Raw genomic sequence first — 9,920 nt, forward strand, 5'->3', positions numbered from 1 at the left:
TCCCACCAAAATCCTACTGTGTGCCACAAACAAGGTTCTCACTGAGTTAATGCCCCTCAAAACTGAAGAAGCCGGACATCCCCTTGATAACTTCCTTAGAGCCACATAGATTGAGTCCCATCCGTACTTGGCAATGATGATCTGAAGCCAAAGTTGTGATGGCGAAGAAGAGGCCCTCGACCACTATTTAGTGAGAAGAGCATCATTGATTGCTCTAAGTTTTCTAATTCCCAATCCATATTCCTTTTTGGGAAAAGATACAATCTGCCAATTAACTAGATGGAATTTTCGTTTGTCTTGTGACCTACTCCATAAAAAGGCCCTCATCATGCATTCAAGAATCTTGATAATATATTGTGGCACCCTGAACAAGGAGAAGTAATAAATAAGAAGGTTTTCCATAGTGGCATTAATTAAGGTTATTTGTTCTCCAAAAGAAAGATAATTTCCCTGCCAACCATTCAACTTATTCTGAAACCTTTGAATGTTTGGATCCCATGCAGCTCTAGATAACAGACCGTCCATTAGAGGGATACCTAAGTATTTAGCAGAGAAATTGTCCGCTTGGCACTCTAACCAAGCTGCCCATTCATTGACTTCATCATTTGAATAATTAATACCCAACAACGTTGTCTTATGTATGTTAATTCTTACCCCCGAGACTACCTCATAACATCGACGAAATAACCTGAGATTATGGATCTGCACCATGTCTCCCTCTACAACCAACGAGGTTTCATCTGCATATTGAATGTGGGTTATAAGCAGATCATCATAACTCATTGCAAGCCTTTAATTAGATTGCTTTCCACAATACCAACAAGCGCTAAAAAACTCCTCGATAATAGTATAGAGTAATAGCGAAAGAGGGTCCCCTTGACAAATACCCCTCGATGCCTTAAAAGAACTGCAAGTTTATCATTAACCAGAATTGAGAAATGAGTCGAAGACAAGCATCCATTTATATATTTTTTCTACCTTTCAGTAAACTTCATAAGGTTCATAACCTGATCCAGACAATCCTATTTCACTCTATCATATGCCTTCTCCAAATCTATCTTAAGCAATACTCCCTTTCTTCCTTGGCTATGGATAGAATGAATAATCTCTTGTGCAACAAGAATACGATCCATGATTTGCCTACCTTTGATAAAAGTTGATTGTGGGCCTTGGATGACTTAACCAGTCACCTTCTTGAGTCTATTAGCTAGGACCTTCACAAAAATCTTATGAGTAGAGGAAAACAGGCTGACGGGTCTAATATCTTGAAGGGACTCCATATGCTGCTTCATGAGGATCAGTGCAATGAATGTGGAATTTAAAGCTTTGAAAATCATCCTATCCTCATAAAACTGCTGGAAAAATAACAAAAAATCTTATTTCATAATCTCCCAAAAGTCTTGAAAAAAATTCATTTGAAATCCATCAGGTCCTAGCAATTTATCTCGAGGAAGATTGAAGACAACCTCCTCAATTTCTACCGATTGAAAACATTTCTCCAGACCCAACATACTCATAGAAAATAGCCTTTTAAAAGGAAAATAATTAATAGACCAATGAATTCTTGGCTCATATGTAAAGGCATTTTGGCAAAACGAGATAATATTTCGATGCCTTATCTTGAGGAAGACTGAAGACAATCTGCTCAATTTCTGCCATTGAAAAAACTTTCTCCAGATCCAAGACACTCATAGAAGATAACCTCTTAAAAGGCAAATGATTAATAGAATAATGAATTATTGGCTTAGACGTAAAAGCATTTTAGAAACATGACACAATAACATTTTGGACTCCTTGCATGTCTCCTTGTACCACCCCCAAAATTTGGATAGAGTTGATACTGTTAGACCTTCAACGAGAATTAGTAATGGCATAAAATTATTTTGTATTATTGTCATCCTCTTTAATCCATTGAGATTTAGATATCTGAAACCAATAAACCTCCTCCTCTTTAAAACGATCCACTAATTTAAATTTCAGACATTCCCTTTGGGGATTTTAATCTTCACTTAGACTACCCAGAAATTCCTCTAGGTGATTCAACACCTCTAAATTATTTGAGACCCACAGAATCCTACCATTCGGATTCCCAAAAGTAACTTTTGTCCATTGTTTAAGTCTATGTTTCATCATTTTAAGCTTGTGAGAAATTCTAAAACATACTACCCATCAATAATAGTATTGGTCCATACTCTCACTCAACCACATAAGTTCAAACCTAAATGGTGGTGGTCCAAACTGTTCCCCTTCGGTATCTAGCATAATAGAGACATAATCCAAAATCTATTGAGGTAGAGCTTTGACCAAAACCTTTAGAAAAGCAGAATCCCAATCATGTGATACCAAAAATCTATCCAATTTGGACAATTGAGGGTTTTAAACAAAGTTATTTGATCAAGTAAATGTGAAATTCACCATGTGCACATTAACTAAATCATTTGTGGTGATAAAGTTGTCAAACAAAATCATCTGAGAGTTAAATCTATGTGCAAGTAAATCTCCCTAAAATCTCTACCAAATAACATATCTTCAGATTTAGGAAATAACAGACATCACCTCCTCACATATCTCTAACCACATGATAAGCTTCTTAAAAACAAAACATGTAACCTAATATTCTAAATCAAATATCATTTATACCCCACAAATTTCTACAACAAAAAAATACAAAAATAACTCTAAAAAAAGTAAAAACTAAACCTAATTGTAAAAATCAAACAATAGCAAAAATTTTAAAAAATTAAAATTAAAAACACACTGCACCATTCTCCTGGGGTTGGAAGAAGCTCAACTTCAAGCTGACATCCTTCATAGGCCAATCAAATAATTGATGAAGAAGTCCAGCCATTCTTTCGAGTACTTTATCTTATTTTAATGAGCCAACTGAGTAGACATTTAGAGTGCAATTTGTAGAGGAATCTTGAACTACTAAACTCTGCAATATGAAATTGAATATTGAATTCTCTTTTGATATCAAAGGGTTGCATTTCATGTACAACAACTAGTAAGTATTTTTTTTCATAATTGTGAACATTTTTTGCGTAGAGAGTTACCGCTTCATGTTCTTCTTCCTCCGATTGCAATTTATAAAATAGATCTCGTAAACCTTGTTCTATTACTTTGCTAATACGTTCTACTAGGTCTTCTTCGAGTCTCTCAAATTTTTAATCTATGCTCTATAACTAGATAATTAGTTATTTGTAATCACCATGGATTTCAAGGCTCTGATACCAACTAATGCAGCGAGAAATAATAAGAGGCTAATAAAAATAAAAAGTGTTTGATAGATTATATCTTCTCTCTAGGTCTCCATGGGAGTCCACCCCAAGATATTTTCACAGGATCAAACTCTTTAGTCAATCGCCAATAATCTCTGTTGTACAAAAAAGTGACATCTTCCCTTTAACTACACTTAGAAGAAATAATAAATAAAATCCTACAAACAAAAATAAATTTATATCCCTTTCTCTCTTCTACAATTTTCTCTCCCAATCGTTTCTCTCCTCACGTGAATCTCTATCTACCCCAACTAATGCGGGGAGAATTAATAATAGGAAAAAGAAAAGGTTTGAGAGATTATAACTTCTCTTTGAGTCTACAAGGGAGTCTACCCTAAGATATTTTCATAAAATCAAAATCTTTACTCAATCACCAATAGTCTCTGCATTATAAAAAAATGGATATCTCCTCTTTAAATACATTTAGAAGAAAAATAAATAAATAAAGTCCACAAACAAAAATAACTTTCTCTTTATCCATTTCCTACAATTTTCTCTCCCAATCTTCTCTCTCTTAAGGGGAATCTCTATTTCTTCCTATCTTCTCAAATAAATATCCCTAAAATCTCTACCAAATAATATCTCCTTAGATTTAAGAAATAATCAACTTGGCTCATCCTTAAAATCACGCACCAGCTCCTCCCATATCTCTAACCACATGATAAGCTTCCCAAAAATAAAATAAGTAACCTTATATTCTAAATTAAAAATCATTTATACCCCTAAAATCTCAACAACGAAAAAATACAAAAATAACTCTAAAGAAAATAATATCGCGACCTAAATCTAAAAATCTAACAATAATAAAATTTTTAAAAATAAAAATTAAAAAACCTTATGCATCATTAAAGGTATGATGTTGGACGATGGGCAATTACACAATGAAGAGTGGTAACAAGTGTTCGAAGGGATGAGTGCAAAATATGGACTTGGGTTTGACAAAAAATGAATTAAAACAAACATAAAACTATGAGAAAAAAAGAAAAATATGGTGAGGTAAAGATGCTAGTCGAGGAGTCAGGTTTTGGGTGGTGTTTGCAGAGGGGGATGGTGACTACAGAATGGTCAATGTCAGATACGTTCATATTAGTAGGTCATTTTTACATATGAATGGTCATTGCCTTCATATGTACAGTATGGGCAGTAAGCATGACTCATTGCTATAGATGTTTATTTCCTGTCGGCACACCCATGGGCTAGCAAGTGTAGGAGAAAAACCACACCTGTTTACTAAAAGAAGTAGATTGCGTTTGGAGGTCCATGGCATTGGTTCACCAGCTTTGTCAATGGATAAAATAGTAGAGAATCATGATAAAAGTTTAGAGAAAAAGAGGAAAAAGCTGAATCAACCCACCCTTTACCAAACAAAATGCATGAAAGCGTGCGAGAACTCTATGAAGGTGAGGTGTTTGATGAAGAGTTGCACCTCAACGCTTGAAAGGCATTTTTGAACAATGGCATGGCCTATTTGTTTTTATCCATTGAATCTAGGTTTCATAAGAGGTGGTTGTTAAGGCATAACCCTCATGATTAGGTGTTTTTACTCTTAATTTCTCTAGTAGTTTTAAAACTATGAATTTTAAGCATTGGGTGGAACTAACTTGACTATTTTGGCTTTCTTATTTCATGGATTGATTCAGGATTTATGAAAAGTTGCAACAAAATTTTACGATGGATGCCCAACTTACATAAGCCTCATTTACTTGTGTTTAGGACCAGCATTGACCAGCTAATAGTGATGGCCAGGAAATACCAAAAAGATAGTACTTTCGATATATTGGATCGATAATCTAAGAAACAGAGAGATTGAGGAAGATGTCACATGTAGAATTAGAATTGGATGGACGCGGTGGGGATGTACAACTGGAGTTTTATGTGATCATCGCATATCAATGAAGCTGGAGTGGAAGTTTTATTGGACAAGTGTGAGACCAGCTTTGCTTAATAGGATTGAATGTTGGCAGTCATGAAACAACATACATATAGGATGATTGTAGCTAAGACAAGAATGTTGAGATGGATGAGTGGCAAGACAAGAACTGATAGAATTCAGACTGAATACATTCGAGGAAACATAGGGGTGACTCCAATAGGTGATTAAATGAGGGAAAATAGACTTGGGTAGACTGGCCTTATAAAACACAAACCTAATATAGTATTGGTGAGGAAGTACGGTTTAATTCAAGTGAAAGAATCCAAAAGGGAAAGGGGAAAGCGCAAAGGACATGGATGGAAGTAGTGAGAAAAGACATTGGGACCTATGGTCTCACTGAGGGTATGATTCTTGATAGAGCATAATAGAGAAACATGATTCATATAACAGACCACAAATAGTTGGGAAAAAGCTCTAATGATGATGATTTCATGGATTGATGCATGGACGAGTCCCCGTATAAGGATCTCACTTTATATTCTTCTATTTCATTAGTGGATTTGCCGTATGTGACTCGCCTGACGAACTTCTCACTTTATTTCACTAGGTATGTCATTTGGATTGTGTGATAGCATTGTGATTTTGCATGTCACATGTATTAATGATGTATGCTTGTCTTACGGTAAATATCAAGGTGATTAGAGTGACTTTGTATTTTCACACTCTTTGTTGCAAGGGGTCTTTGTTAGTGATGGCATTATATTTGTGCATGCTTCAGTCCTCTCTCTCTCAAGTTGGAGGCTTGTGGCATTATATTTGTATGTTCTTTATTTCTTTTTCTTTCTTTAAGTTGGAGATTTATGATGATTGTATGTGCTGGCAATTGAGAGAATGATTTGATGCTTGTATGTGGAGAGGCTCTTGTTGTTTTGTGGGCGGCTAAATTATTATTTTTTCCTTTCCTTGTTATGCATATTAGACTTCTTATATGGACTCATTTGAGCAGGATCATTTCTATGTAATGTGGGGTGCTATATGGCCGTCAATTTTATGTTGTATGTATATGTTCTTGTCCTCATGCATACTTTTTTTGTAACTGGGGCCACATTTATTGCATATATATTGAGGTCTCATGATCCTAGTTGTTTTAATTTGATGCGCATGAATAATGATTTCTTCAGTTATCTATGTGACATATAGAAACATCTTGGAGTACTTGGAATATACTTGTTGAAGAGCAGGGGCGATTTCTTGTATATAGTAGCATATAACCTGGTGCTGGTCCTGCCTATACAGGATCCTTGCAGGGTGAGCTGGAAACAATCATAACTTTTGACTCTTTTTCCTTTATATACAAAGTGGCCACTTTTAGGATTCGAACCCATGCTCTTATACTGGCTACACGAGCCTTTTACCATCAGACCAAGTGATGGCCCCTAGGATGTGAGATCTATCCCAAATGTTTTTACAGTTGTAAGTTACAAAAGCTAGCACATTCAGATTTTGAATTTCAAATTAGAGAGACTGAGTCCCTTTATAGTTGTAACCATGTAATATTTGTATCCCTATTCATTAGGGAACAATTTTATTTTACTCTGTATATATTTGAGCTCTCCATTAATGAAAAGCAGTCGGTGATTCAAAACTCAAACCCACTTGACATGGTATCAGAGCAGCCAAGTTGACGATTTTTCTTTAATCACAGACAAGCTGAAAGTTCTGAATTTCAAACCTCATCAAGCCCCTTAAGATTTATCAAACAAGATCCCTTAATTCATCCCCAAGTCGTTCTTGTAACTGGGTCTCAGTTCATTAAGCTTGCGAAGACTAGTTTGAAGCTGAGAGCTTTCATGACCAAGAGCATTCTCTATTCTAAAAAAAAAAGATTGTCAGTAATGCATAAGAGTACACTCCAGTGCTCATGGATCTGGCTTGGCACTTTGAGGATTTGCCACAGAATGCAGGAAGTAATTATTTACTGTTGAATCATGGTTACAATCCCTTGATATCAAGGCCCTAATATCCTCCTTGCTCTTTTTCAATTCCTAAGAAAGGGTAGTGAGAGGGCTTAGAGAGATCTCAGGGAGAGGCCCAAATATATCATGGCCGCTCAGTTCTTTCGAATTAGCATCTAAAAGCTGCTTCTTCATCTTCATATCTTATTGACTCTCAAGATTCCCACTAAGCTCTTTCTACTTTGCAACCTTTGGTATGGAGATTGGTTTCTTGGGAGATACGCTTTCCTCATAGGGGTGCTCCTCTCCATTTTTTCTCCAATAACAAGCAATTTTTTCTCTTTATCTCTCTCTCTCTCTAAAACCTCTATACATTTCACTCTCTCTCATTCTCTCTAGGCTCTCCACTCTATTTTCTCCCCGGTCTCTCTCTCTCTAGAGTGTATAAGACCTTCTCTTCAACCCAACCAGATGACCCATGGCATATTGGCAATGATGATCCAATAAAAGATTTGTCACTCTCTCTCTCTCTCTCTCTCAATGCTCAAACTTTGATAGTAGTCTCTAAGTGTCAACCACGAGTCTCTAAAGATTCTCTGTGTGTTTCTAGAAGTGTTATTGCTGTAGTCTCAGATCATTTATCTGTGGTCGTCCATCATGACAACGGGCAACCGAGAGAAAAACAACAATCAAAATGTCGTCACTGATATGTCATCTCATTACTACCTGCAACCGTCAGATAATTCTGGTAATATTCTTGTCTCACAAGCTCTTGTTGGTAATAATTTTGGCACTTGGAAATGTGCCATGAAAATTGCTCTTGGAGTAAAAAACAAGTTATGTTTTGTGGATGGTACTCTTTCCAAACCAACTGCTCTACTTTTTGAAGTTCAAGCATGGGAAAGATGTAATTTGATGGTTATGTCTTGGCTGTATAATAGCCTCGGGCGATATCTTGCGGACAACGTAGTCTACGTTGAGACGGCCCGAGATCTGCCTCGATCTTGAGGACCGTTTCTCTCAAAGGAATGGGCCACATATTTATGAAATCAAGCATTCCATTGCCACCTTATAGCAGAAACGTATGTCAGTTACTTATTATTTCCCTTCTCTAAAAGTGTTATGGGACGAATTAACTTCATATTCGAAGATCTCTACCTATACTTGTGGATTTTTTAAGGAACTTCAAGAATATCATCAGACCAAAAGAGTTTATCAATTCTTGATGAGCTTAAATGAATCCTTTGGGACTATTCGGACTCAAATCCTTTAAATGGAACTTTTGCCCAATTTCGAGAAGGTTTACTCTTTCGTCCTTCAAGAAGAAAGACACAAGGGTCTACAAGTAAACCAATTAGTTTCCTCCGAGGCTGCTCCTCTCATTGTCAATAGTTCCCACAACAGTCAAGTGAAAGGTCGCTTCAAAGAGCGTCCTTAGTGTGACCATTGCAAGAAGCTAGGCCACATACTCGTGACAAGTGTTATGATATTCACAGTGACTGCTTCAAAGAACGTCCTTGGTGTGACAATTGCAAAAAGGCGGGCCACACTCGTGACCAGTGTTATGATATTGACGGGTATCCTGAAGGAAAATTGAAACGACATCTAAATGAATGTCAAAATCATCACTAAAAGGGAGGAAGCCAAGCTAATAATGCCAACTCTACTATCAGTTCTTCTCACGACACTCCACAGTCGGAAGGAACACCACCATTACCTCCTCTTTCACCGACCCAATATCTACGACTTTTGTCTTTACTAAGCATTGGTTCCCAACCTTCCAATGCAAATTTTGCAAGTATGTTATTCTGTCTCTCTGCTTCTAAAACCACTCGTGACTCATGGGTAATAGATTCTGAAGCATTTCACCATTTCACACCCCTTCTATCCTCTTCAATGTCACCTATTACCAACCATCAAAACAAGCAAGTATGCTTGCTCAATGGAAGTAAGACTGTCGTAACACATATTGGTAAAAGTTCATTGTCCTTTTCCATTGAATTAGATGATGTTCTGTGTGTTCCAAAATTTTCTTTCAACTTATTGACTGTGAGCAAAGTCACCAATTCTTTTAATTGTGCAATTACCTTCTTTTCTACATTTTGTGTCTTTCAGGACTTGACCTCGAGGAGGCTGATTGGAATGGGGGAAATGCGTGATGGATTGTACTACTTCACCCAACCACCTATTGCTGCCACAGTGACAAAGCTAGCTACCATATCTCCTATCATTTGGCACAAAAGGCTCGGTCATCCATCCCAAAATAAGTTTTCTAGATTTCATTTGAGCCATGATTGTCTTTCTTCATTTTCTTCATGTGATGTTCCTTTTTGTGATATTTGCACTATTGCAAAACATTCTCGCTTTCTTTTTCCCTCTAGTTCGAGTAAATGTGATATTCCTTTTAAGTTAATCCATTGTGACATTTGGGGATCATATTCCACTGCTTCTCAGTCAAGAGCACATTATTTTCTAACCATTGTTGGTGACCGTTCAAGATGCACATGAACATATTTGATGAAATATAAATTAGAAACCTATAAATTCCTTCATTATTTTATTAACATGGTGAAAACTCAGTTTCATTATCAAGTTTGCCAAATTTGAACTGATAGTGGTGCTGAATTTTTATCTAATGTCATGCAAAATCTTTTCAATAATTGTGGCATTGGGCACCAAACAACTTGCATCCATATTCTGCAACAAAATGGCATCGCTGAACGTAAGCACCCCATCTCTTAGAGACTGCCCATGCTTTACAGTTTCAAGAAAATCTACCCATCAAATTTTTGGGTGATGCATTCTAACGGCTTG

At 36.5% G+C, this 9,920-nt stretch overlaps 1 long non-coding RNA gene across 1 annotated transcript; it reads left to right on the forward strand.

Annotated features, from left to right (window-relative positions):
- Positions 1–6,069: 6,069 nt before the first annotated feature.
- On the forward strand, positions 6,070–9,542 carry LOC148783253 (uncharacterized). Its single transcript, XR_016049455.1, has 2 exons — positions 6,070–6,459; positions 9,222–9,542. It is a non-coding gene; the product is annotated as an uncharacterized LOC148783253 (long non-coding RNA).
- Positions 9,543–9,920: the final 378 nt, after the last annotated feature.

The sequence above is a fragment of the Amborella trichopoda genome, chromosome 2 (genome assembly GCF_054954075.1).
Source record: "Amborella trichopoda isolate Santa Cruz 75 chromosome 2, AtrichopodaSantaCruz75HAP2 v2.0, whole genome shotgun sequence".
Taxonomy (NCBI): Eukaryota; Viridiplantae; Streptophyta; class Magnoliopsida; order Amborellales; family Amborellaceae; genus Amborella; species Amborella trichopoda.